The following is a 12,841-nucleotide window of genomic DNA, read 5'->3' on the forward strand; positions in this document are numbered from 1 at the left end:
TTAAATTTCAAAGTCTAAAGTTGAAGAGTTTTGAGAATTACAGTTTCTAAAAAATCCTGGTTAAGGTATATTTGCATTATAAGATTGACCAATTTTCTGAAACGATTTTTCCTGCAGTAGATGAGAGCATGAAACACGAAAATCAAGTGTAGAAAAATGTAAAAAGGTTTTCTTAGGAATTATCTTAAATAATTTTAGCATGGAGCAGTATTTTAGATGCAGATGTTGAAAGGGAATCTTGATTTGTTGTTTTGTGTGTTCATGTAGCTAGTAGACACTGCTAGATTGATTGATTCAAAAATAAAACAGAATTGGCCATTTTCTAGTGAACTGTGTTTCTCTATAGGAAATTTAGGCAATTTCAGGAGGTTGAGAAGTAAAAACATTTGCACTAAGCATTATTCAATTTACTTACCTGCATAATGTCAATTCTCAGGTAATGGTCAGTTATTATACATTTAAAAAATGATTTTATAAACTCTCCCATAAATTTGTTGAAAATACAGAGAAAACTCATTAGAAATAAATAAGCTTAGCTAAGAAATTATTCAGTAATAGGAGCTGTTTATTTTGTCATCCACACAGGAGCCCCATCCGTAGGTCACCAACATCAAAGACCAAAAATAGATAAATCCATGAAGATGAGGAAAAACCAGCACAGAAAGGCTGAAAATTCCCCAAACCAGAATGCCTCTTCTCCTCCAAAGGATTGCAACTCCTCACCAGCAAGGAAACAAAACTGGATGGAGAATGAGTTTGATGAATTGACAGAAGTAGGCTTCAGAAGATGGGTAATAACAAACTCCTCTGAGCTAAAGGAGCATGTCCTAACCCAATGCAAGGAAGCTAAGAACCTTGAAAAAAGGTTAGACGAATTGCTAACTAGAATGACCAGTTTAGAACAGAACATAAATGACCTGATGGAGCTGAAAAACACAGCACAAGAACTTCGTGAAGCATACACTGGTATCAATAGCTGAATCGATCAAGCAGAAGAGAGGATATCAGAGTTTGAAGATCAACTTAATGAAATAAAGCGTGAAGACAAGATTAGAGAAAAAAGAATGAAAAGGAATGAACAAAGCCTCCAAGAAATATGAGACTATGTGAAAAGACCAAACCTACGTTTGACTGGTGTACCTGAAAGTGATGGGGAGAATGGAACTAAGTTGGAAAACATTCTTCAGGATGTTTTCCAAGAGAACTTCCCCAACCTAGCAAGACAGGCCAATATTCAAATTCAAGAGATACAGAAAACGCCACAAAGATACTCCTCGAGAAAAGCAACCCCAAGACACATACATAATCCTCAGATTCAGCAAAGTGGAAAAGAAGGAAAAAATGTTAAGGGCAGCCAGAGAGAAAGGTCAGGTTACCAACAAAGGGAAGCCCATCAGACTAACAGCAGATCTCTCTGCAGAAACACAACAAGCCAGAAGAGAGTGGGGGCCAATATTCAACATTCTTAAAGAAAAGGATTTTCAGCCCAGAATTTCACATCCAGCCAAACTAAGCTTCATAAGTGAAGGAGACATAAAATCCTTTACAGACAAGCAAATGCAGAGAGATCTGTCACCACCAGACCTGCCTTACAAGAGCTCCTGAAGGAAGCACTAAATATGGAAAGGAAAAAGTGGTACCTGCCACTGCAAAAACATGCCAAATTGTAAAGACTGTTGATGCTAGGAAGAAACTGCATGAACTAATGGGCAAAATAACCAGCTAGCATTATAATGACAGGATCAAATTCACAGATAACAATATTAACCTTAAATGTAAATGGGCTAAATGCCCCAATTAAAAGACCCAGACTGGCAAATTGGATAAAGAGTCAAGACCCATCAGTGTGCTATATCCAGGAGACCTAGCTCATGTGCAGACACACATAGGCTCAAAATAATGGGATAGAGGAAGATTTACCAAGCAAATGGAAAGAAAAAAAAAAAACAAAAAAAAAGCAGAGGTTGCAATCCTAGTCTGATAAAACATACTTTAAACCAACAAAGATCAAAAAAGACACAGAAGGGCGTTGCATAATGGTAAAGGGATCAATGCAACAAGAAGAGCTAACTATCCCAAATATATACGCACCCAATACAGGAGCAACAAGATTCATAAAGCAAGTTCTTAGAGACCTACAAAAAGACTTAGACTCCCACACAATAATAGTGGGAGACTTTAACATCCTACTGTCAATATTAGACCGATCAACAAGACAGAAAATTAACAAGGATATTCAGGAATTGAACTCAGTTCTGGACCAAGTAGACCTAATAGACATCTACAGAACTCTGCACCCCAAATCAACAGAATATACGTTCTTCTCAGCACCACATCACACTTATGCCAAAATTGACCACTTAGTTGGAAGTAAAACACTCCTCAGCAAATGCAAAAGAATGGAAACCATAACAGTCTTTCAGACCACAGTGCAATCAAATTAGAACTCAGGATTAAGAAATTCACTCAAAACCGCACAACTAAATGGAAACTAACAACCCCTCCTGAATGAATACTGGGTAAATAACGAAATTAAGGCAGAAATAATGAAGTTCTTTCAAACCAATGAGAACAAAGATACAACGTACCTGAATCTCTGGGACACAGCTACAGCAGTGTTTAGAGGGAGATTTATAGCACTAAAAGCCCACAGGAGAAAGCAGGAAAGATATAAAATCGACACCCTAACATTACAATTAAAAGAACTAGAGAAGCAAGAGCAAACACATTCAAAAGCTAGCAGAAGACAAGAAATAACTAAGATCAGAGCAGAACTGAAGGAGATGGAGACATGGAAAACCCTTCAAAAATTAATGAATCCAGTAGCTGTTTTTTTTTAAAGATTAGCAATGTAGATAGACCTCTCGCCAGACTAATTAAGAAAAAAATAGAGAAGAATCAAATAGACACAATAAAAAATGATAAAGGGGATATCACCACTGATCCTACAGAAATATGAACTCCCATCAGAGAATACTATAAACACGGCTATGCAAATAAACTAGAAAATCTAGAAGAAATGGATAAATTCCTGGACACATACAACCTCCCAAGACTAAACCAGGAAGAAGTTGAATCCCTGAATAGACCAATAACAAGTTCTGAAATTGAGGCATTAATTAGTAGCCTACCAACCAAGAAAGCCCAGGACCAGACGGAATCACAGCTAAATACTATCAGAGGTACAAAGAGGAGCTGGTATCATTCCTTCTGAAAATACTAAACAATAGAAAAAGAGGGACTCCTGCCTAACTCATTTTATGAGGCCAGCATCATCCTGATACCAAAACCTGGCAGAGACACAACAATAAAAGAAAATTTCAGGCCAATATTCCTGATGAACGTCAATGCGATAATCCTCAATAAAATACTGGTAAACCAAATCCAGCAGCACATCAAAAAGCTTATCCACCACGATCAAGTCAACTTCATCCCTGAGATGCAGGGCTGATTCAACATAAACAAATCAATAAATGTGATCCATCACATAAACAGAACCAATGACAAAAACCACATGATTATCTCAATAGATGCAGAAAAGGCCTTCGATAAAATTCAACACCCCTTCATGCTAAAACCTCTCAATAAACTAGGTATTGATGGAACGTATTTCAAAATAATAAGAGCTATTTAAGACAAACCCACAGCCAATATCATACTGAATGGGCAAAAGTTGGAAGTATTCCTTTTGAAAACTGGCACAAGACAAGGATGCCCTCTCTCACGACTCCTATTCAACATAGTGTTGGAAGTTCTGGCCAGGGCAATCAGGCAAGAGAAGGAAAGAAATAAAGGGTATTCAAATAGAAAGAGAGGAAGTCAAATTGTCTCTGCTTGCAGATGACATGATTATATATTTAGAAAACCCCATTGTCTCAGCCCAAAATCTCCTTAAGCTAATAAGCAACTTCAGCAAAGTCTCAGGATACAAGATCAATGTGCAAAAATCACAAGCATTCCTATACACCAATAATAGAGAGCCAAATCATGAGTGACCTCCCATTCACAATTGCTACAAGGAGAATATAATACTTAGGAATACAACTTACAAGAGACGTGAAGGACTTCTTCAAGAAGAACTACAAACCACTGTTCAAGGAAATAAGAGAGGACATAAACAAATGGAAAAACTTCCCATGCTCATGGATAGGAAGAATCAATATTGTGAAAATGGCTATAGTGCCCAAAGTAACTTACAGATTCAATGATATCTCCATCAAGCTACCATTGACTTTCTTCACAGAATTAGAAAAAAACTACTTAAAATTTCATATGGAACAAAAAAAAAAAAGCTTGAATAGCCACCACAATCCTAAGGAAAAAAAAGAACAAAGCTGGAGGCATCAAGCTGTCTGACTTCAAACTATACTACAAGGCTACAGTAACAAAAACAGCATGCTACTTGTACTAAAACAGTTGTATAGACCAATGGAACAGAAATGAGGCCTCAGAATTTTGCCACACATCTACAACCCTCTGATCTTTGACAAAACTGATAAAATCAAGCAGTGGAGAAAGGATTCTCTTTTTAATATATGGTGTTGGGAAAACTGACTCTCCATATGCAGAAAACTAAAACTGGACCCCTTCCTTACACCTTACACAGAAATTAACTTAAGATGGATTAAAGACTTAAACGTAAGACCTAAAGCTGTAAAAACTCTAGAAGAAATCCTAGCCAATACCATTCAGGACATAGGCATGGGCAAAGACTTCAAGCTTAAAACACCAAAAGCAATTGCAACAAAAGCCAAAATTGACAAATGGGATCTGATTAATCTAAGGAGCTTCTGCACAGCAAAAGAAACTATCATCTGAATGAGAGAAAATTTTTGTAATTTATCCACCTGACAAGGCTAATATCCAGAATCTACAAAGAACTCAAACAAATTTACAAGAAAAAAAAAACCTCATCAAAATGGGCAAAGGATCTGAACAGACACTTCTGAAAAGAATACATTTATGCAGCCAACAGACATGAAAAAAAGCTAATCATCACTGGTCATTAGAGAAATGCAAATTGAAACCACAGTGAGATACTATCTCACACCAGTTAGAATGGTGATCATTAAAAAGTCAGGAAACAACAGATGCTGGAGAGGATGTGGAGAAATAGGAACGCTTTTACACTTGGTGGGAGTATAAATTAGTTCAATGATTGTGGAAGACAGTGTGGCAATTCCTCAAGGATCTAGAACCAGAAACACCATTTAACCCAGCAATCCCATTACTGGGTATATACCCAAAGGATTATAAATTATTCTACTATAAAGACACATGCACACGTATGTTTATTGTAGCACTGTTCACAATAGCAAAGACTTGGAGCCAACCCAAATGCCCATCAATGATAGACTGGATAAAGAAAATGTGGCATATATATACCATGGAACACTATACAGCCATAAAAAAGGATGAGTTCATACCTTTTGCAGGGACACAGATGAAGCTGGAAGCCATCATCCTCAGCAAACTAACACAGGAACAGAAAATCAAACACCACATGTTCTCACTCATAAGTGGGAGTTGAACAATGAGAACACGTGGACACATGGAGGGGAACATCACACACTGGGGCCTGTTGGGGGGTGGGGGGCTAGGGGAGGTATAGCATTAGGAGAAATACCTAATGTATATGACAGATTGATGGGTGAAGCAAACCACCGTCGCACATGTATACCTATGTAACAAACCTGCATGTTCTGCACATGTATCCCAGAACTTAAAGTATAATTTAAAAAAGATTTAATAATTTGAAACAGGTACCATCTATTCTGGATTGCATTGACCAATTAGAGAAGATGTCAGCCATCTGTAACTGCTAAAAATATATGGATACATCCGATCTGAATCACTTGCTTATTAAATGTTATATTTTAGGATAACTAACTCCAAACACAATATAGAATGAACATATCATTTGCTAAAAATATAATTTAAATATGATATGTGTATTGCATGAACAAATATAGTGCTATGGTTCCCAAGGAAGATGAGGAAGAAGCCTATGTTTTTCTCCTGCCCACTCTCATTCCCCTCCAGGGGCTTTAAGTCAACATTGACTGCCTATTTAGTTTTAAAAAGCATATTCAAATTATCGGGCTATGTTTGCTAGCATGCAGTTTACACTGAGATCATTTACTAATTGGCAGGACAATAAGCTTGATTATAAAGTCACTTAAGGTAAGGCTGCATTCTATTTTTTTTTTTTTTTTGGAGTTTATAGAATTTATATGCTTCTGTCAAGCAAATCAGCCAGTTTCACTCTCCACAATCAAAATTAAAGATAAATGTGTATCTTGTTATTATTGAAAATTATCTTTCCATTGATTTTGGTACTAATTTGTGAAAAGTCCAGATAACATTGATTAAGGGAATGAGATTTTGATTTTTATCTAAGGGAAACCTGAATTTAAAGTTTCGATAAGTTCTGATGCTCACTAATATTCCTCCTTCACTAAAGAGAGGAATAATGCCTAAACCGAAAGTTTACAAGGGAAATTCTAAATTCCATTCTGTCCACTGTCTTATTGGATCTCCAGGTTCTCTTTGAGTCAACCTTGTGCTCTACCTTCGCGGAAGCATTTAGTTTTCACACAGGACAGGAAAACAAATGAGTCTGCGTTTTTAAAGGTGTAGCAATAGAAATAAATCTGTCCTCGGGCAAATATCCCTTATCCTTTTCTGTGATGTGCTCTTCTGTGGGTTTGCCTGAACTTGCCTTTTATAGCCACAGTGTGATTATATTAGTGTGTGAATGCCTGAGCAAAGAGCCTTGGCTCTTTGGTAGCAGCAGCCTGCATTAGGCCCAAGATCTACAACCAAACCAGCAAGGGCCAATTGAGAGTTCTGGGCTATAGTAATCCTGATTGCTTTTTATCTTTCTAATATATTTCCTTCTCTTTTGCTAATAGTATCCAGTTCTGCTCCCCACCACCCCGCCCCACTGCACCCCTGGGGCACTGCGCCTTCCCCATATCAACCTTTGTGTTTTGGGTGAACTTTACTTCATCTTTGACTGTAGGCACATATATGCTACTTAGGCTGGGCTAATCAGAAAACCAAATTTCCCTTGCCTTAAAACTGATCCGCTGATAAGCAAATGATCCTCTTTCACCTACAAAAGAAGAATTGAGGTTGTTATGAAATGTTGGAAGAGAGTTTCAGCCTACTATTTTGATGGACACAAATTTACTGGAAGTGGATGGAGCATAAGTTTGAAATTATCGAAAGCTATTTCACAGAACTTGATGTGAAGACAACTCAGAGGAGAAATGAACCAATTAATTAAGACAAAAGGGTGACAGTGGTTTAGTTGAATCCCTAAGTCATCCCGAACAAAGCCATCTAAAGTGGAACTTTTCTAATATATAAACATTTCTTCTTTAAACATATTAAATCAGTTTGAATGGCAATTTATATGCTTTTACACTTAAAAGATACTAAACAGCATAGGAGGTAAAAGATTATTCCCAAATATATTCCCAGTTCAACATGACTAAAAGGGACATCTTTTTTAGTTAACCTAGTATTTTCATAGATTGGGGGATATTTTAGCTATTCTTCACTCTGTGCTAATTTATAATGAATCCAATGTGTCTTTGGATTAGATTATTTACATAAATATTCTGGAATTTTTAGATTATAATAGACTAAAATTCTGACTCTTCTAAAGCATTCCTAGATTGACAAACATATTATTTATTATTTCATACAAAGATAGTAAATTTCAACCCTTGCTCTATAAAATGTCTCTTTTCTGTTTTCTTCAGAATGGCTGTTTTCTTCTGTTTATATTCTTGATCTCTGCTTTTCTATTTTCAGTGTGATGTACATTTTCTGCCTCTCTGCCTCAATGGCAGGTGGAGTATGTTAGCTCCTATAGATTGTCTACCTCAACTTTGTTACAGGTAGAAACTGTGAAAAGCTCCCTCCCTTGGAGTCAGAGGTCTAGATGCAAATTAGATTCTGGTCTTAACTTTATACGAGAGACGGAAGATGGAAATAAAATGGAGGTTATACTTTTGCTGTTCTCGCAGTTGGCAAGCAGGGCAGTGTAAACATGAATAGATATTTACAAACAGTGGGAGTGGCCTGACTTTGCATTCAGTATCTAATAGTGAGTTCTGAGTGTATGAAAGAAAGTTGTAGCAGTGTCTTCAGTAGAAACAGCAGCAGCTTCCTAACCGCTGAAATACAGTGGAGATATCTGATATTTGATCCCTTAGTCCTTTCAACAAATTTATAAGCACTTGCTTCTCTGTATTAAATATCCTTCTGCTTGAAATACTTACAGTAGTTTTTATTTTCCACCTTCTTGTGTGAATGATGTATGGAATCACAATTTCTGGTCTTTTGGAGGGTGGGTTGGAAGATGAGAAAATATATTTTTGTTAAATGTTATCTGGAAAAAATAAGTTGCCATATTGTGAAATTATTGACATTTTATTCTTTTCTGAATTAAACTTCCTTGCTTTTTTTCTGTAAATATATGTAAACTCTCTCTGTTTATAATCTAAAAATATGTGAAGATTACAGGCATACCTCAGAGATACTGCAGGCTTTGTTTCAGATCATCACAACAAAGTGAATATCACAATAAAGCAAGTCACATTTTTTTGTTTCTCCAGTGCATAGAAAGGTTATGTTTACACTACTATACTGTAGTCTATTAAGTATGCAATAGCATAATGTCTAAAAAATTGTATATACCTTAATTTAAAAGTACTTTATTGCTAATAATGATAAAAATCACCTGAGCTTTCAGCGAGTCATAATCTTTTTGCTGGTAAAAGGTCTTGTTTCAATGTTGATGGCTGCTGACTGATCAAGGTTGTGGTTGCTGAAGGCTGAGGTAGCTGTGGCAATTTCTTGAAATGAGAAAACAATGATTTCTCTGTGTCATGTGATGGTGTTTGATTGCATTTTACCCACAAAACTTCTAAAATTCGAGTCAATCCTCTCAAACCCTGTTGCTGCTTTCTCAACTGTATATATGTATTATAAATCCTTTGTTGTCATTTCAATAATGTTCACAGCATACTCACTAGTAGTAGTTTCCATCTCAAGAAACCATTTTCTTTGCTCATCCGCAAGCAGCAGCTCCTCAGGTGTTAAAGTTTAATATAAGATTGCAGCAATTCAGTCATATCCTCAGGCTGCACTTCTAGTTCTCTTGCTATTCCACATCTGCGATTACTTTCTTCACTGAAATCTTGAACCTCTCAAAGTCACCCATGAAACCTGGAATTAACTTTTCTCAAACTTCTATTAATGTTATTTTCATCTCCTCCCATGAATCATGAGTTTTCTTAATGGCATCTGGAATAGTACATTTTTCCAGATAGTTTTTAATTTACTTCTCTTAGGTCCATTAGAGGAATCACTGTCTGTGGCAGCTATAGCCTTACAAAATATATTTCTTACATAATAAGACTTGAAAGTTGAAATTACTCTTTGATCCATGGATGGACTGCAGAATGTATGTTGTGTTAGCAGGCATGGGACCAACATTAATCTCCCTGTGCATCTCCATCAGAGCTCTTGGGTTGTTAGGTGCATTGCCAGTGGACAGTAATCTTTTAACCCGAGCTGCAGTTCTCAGAGTGAATTTAAAACATTTGGTAAACCATGCTCTAAAAAGATGTGCTGTCATTTAGGCTTTGTTTTTCCATTTATAGAGCACAGGCAGAGTAGATTTAGTATACTTCTTCAGGGTCCTAGGATTCTTAAACTTTTAAATGGGCTTTGGCTTTAATTTAAAGTCACCAGCTGCATTAGCCCTTAATGCATTTGCCTGTCCTTTGGAGCTCTGAAGCCAGGCATTGATTTCTCCTCTCTAGCTATTAAAGTCCTAGATGCCATCTTCTTCCAATATAAGGCTGTTTCAGCTACATTGAAAATCTATTATTTAGTGTAGCCACCTTCATCAATTAGCTAGATCTTCTGGATGATTCACTATACTGTCTACATCAGCACTTGTGGCTTCACCTTGCACTTTTATGTTGTGGAGATGGCTTCTTTCCTTAAACCTCATGAACCAACCTCTGCTGCCTGCAAAATTTCTTCTATAGCTTCCTCACCTCTCTCATGCTTCATGAAATTGAAGAGAGTTAGGAATTTGCTCTGGTTTAAGTTTGGTTTTAAAGGAATATTGCAGCTGGTCTGACTATCTATTTAGACCACTCAAAGTTTCTCCATATCAGCAATAGGGCTGTTTCACTTCCTTATCAATTTTGTGTTGATTGAAGTAGCACTTTTAATTTCCTTCAAGAACTTTTCCTTTGCATTCACAACTTGACTAACCCTTTGACACAAGAGCCCTAGCTTTTGGCGTATCTCAAATTTTGACATGCCTTCCTCACTAAGCTTAATCATTTGTGCGACTCTTCCTTTCACTTGAACACTTAGAGGCCATTGTAGGGTTATTAATTGATATATTTTTAGTATTGTTGTGTCTCAAGAAATAGGGAAGCCTAAGGAGAGAAGTCTCAGGTGTGTCTCAGGAAATAGGGAGGTAGCTATTTGGTGAGAAGTCAGAACACACACAACATTTATTGAGTTTTCCATCTTATATACGTGCAATTCGTGGCACCCGCAATTACAATAGTAACATCAAAGGTCAGTGATCACAGATCCTCAGAACAGATGTGATGTAATAATAATGAAAAAGTTTGATATATCACAAGGATTACTAAAATGTGACACAGAGATATAAAATGAGCACATGCTGTTGGAACAATGGTGCTAATAGAGTTACTCAAGACAACGTTGCCATAAACCTTCAATTTGTAAAAAACAAATCTGTGAAGTGCAGTAAAATGAAGTGCTATAAAATTAGGTGTGCTTCCATATCTATCTGCAAATATTATAATAGTGTAGTAATATAATAAAACAATAAATGGATTCATTTTCTATGCAAAATTCAGAATCACTTATTGAGATATAGTCTCAATTGTAAGCAATGTTATTACTGGAGTTCAATCAGATCAGTTATCCTACATATTATTCTTAATTTCACTTGTTTTTGAAATGTATTTAGGGCCAGGCACAGTGGCTCATTCCTGTAATCCCTTGGGAGGCTGAGATGGGCAGATTGCTTGAGCTCAGGAGTTTGAGATCAACCTGGGCAACATGGCAAAACCCTATCTCTACAAAAAATTTTAAAAATTACCCAACTGTGATGGCATATGCCTGTAGTCTCAGTTACTTTGGAGGCTGAGGTGGGAGGATCACTTGAGTCTGGGAGGTCAAAGCAGTGAGCTGTGATGATCTGGCCACTGCACTTGAGCCTGGGTGACAGAACAATACCCTGTTTCCAAAAAAAAAAAAAAAAAAAAAAGGAAGAAATAAAAGAAAAAAGAAATAAAGAGAAATGTATTTAGCTGAAAAATGGATGAAGTCAAAAGTACCAAAAGTACCAATATTTTTGTGATACAGGAAACTAGTCTTCTCCAAGCTACATTAAAAAAAACAAAAACATTTCTTCAGTTAAATATCAGAGCACCATGCTAGAGGTATACAGAGGTTTCCACAAATAATTCCTGTAACACTTGGACCTCTGGCCTATGAATAACACTATATCCTAATGAGAGGGAATATGTTTTATTTGCCTTATATCCTCCAATGCATAAAATTGTTTGACTACAAGCATGCTACAGTGGGCCAAATGATGACTCTCCAAAAGACATCCAGTTCCTAATCTCTGGAATTTTATTTGTTTGTTTGTTTGTTTATTTATTTATTTATTTATTTATTTTTTGAGATGGAGTCTCATTCTGTTGCCCAGGCTGGAGTGCAGTGGCGCAATCTAGGCTCACTGCAAGCTCTGCCTCCTGGGTTCACGCCATTCTCCTGCCTCAGCCTCCCGAGTAGCTGGGACTACAGGCGCCCACCACCACGCCCAGCTAATTTTTTGTATTTTTAATAGAGACGGAGTTTCACCATGCTGGCCAGGCTGGTCTTAAACTCCTGACCTCGTGATCTGCCCGCCTCGGCCTCCCAAAGTGCTGGGATTACAGGCGTGAACCACCGCGCCCGGCCATCTCTGGAATTTATTAATGTTACCCATGTGCCAAAAGAAACTTTGCAGATGTCATTTAGGTGAAGATCTTAAAATGGGGAAATGTTCCTTGCATTAGTTTGCTAAGGCTTCTGTGACGAAGTACCACAAATGGCGTGGCTTAAATAACAGAAATGTATTGTCTCACTGTTCTGGAGGTTAGAGATGTGAGATCAAGATGTCAACTGGGTTGGTCCCTTCTGAGCGCTGTGAGGGAGAATCTGCTCCATGCCTCTGCCTTAGCTTCCGGGTGGTTTGCTGGCAACCTTTGGCATTCCTTGACTGGGTGTTAAAGCATCACCCAGTCATTGCCTTCATTTCAAATGATGTTCCTTCCGTGTATGTGTTCTCTGTGTCCAAATTTCCCCTTTTTATAAGGACATCAGTCATACTGGATTAGGGCCCAACCTAACGATCTCATCTCAATGAACTACACATGCAACAAGCAACTCAATTTCCTTATAAGGTCACATTCTGAGCTATTTGGAGATAGGACTTCAAAATATGCATTTTGGGGAAATAAAAATTCAAGCCTAACATTCCTGGACAATCCTGGTGAGCAATAAATATAATAAAGGTTCTTCCGAGAGGAAAGCAACAAGGTCAGATACAATGGGTTATGTGATGATGGAAGTAAGAAGTTGGAGTGCTGTGATAAAGAAGTTATGGCACCAAGGAATTAGGAGATTTCCAGAAGCTAGAAAAGGCAAGGGAAATGATAATCTCCTAGAGCCTCCAGAAAGAAATGCAGCTTTGTCAACACCTTGACCTTTGCCAAGT

This window comes from Pongo abelii, chromosome 2 (genome assembly GCF_028885655.2).
Source record: "Pongo abelii isolate AG06213 chromosome 2, NHGRI_mPonAbe1-v2.0_pri, whole genome shotgun sequence".
Classification (NCBI taxonomy): domain Eukaryota; kingdom Metazoa; phylum Chordata; class Mammalia; order Primates; family Hominidae; genus Pongo; species Pongo abelii.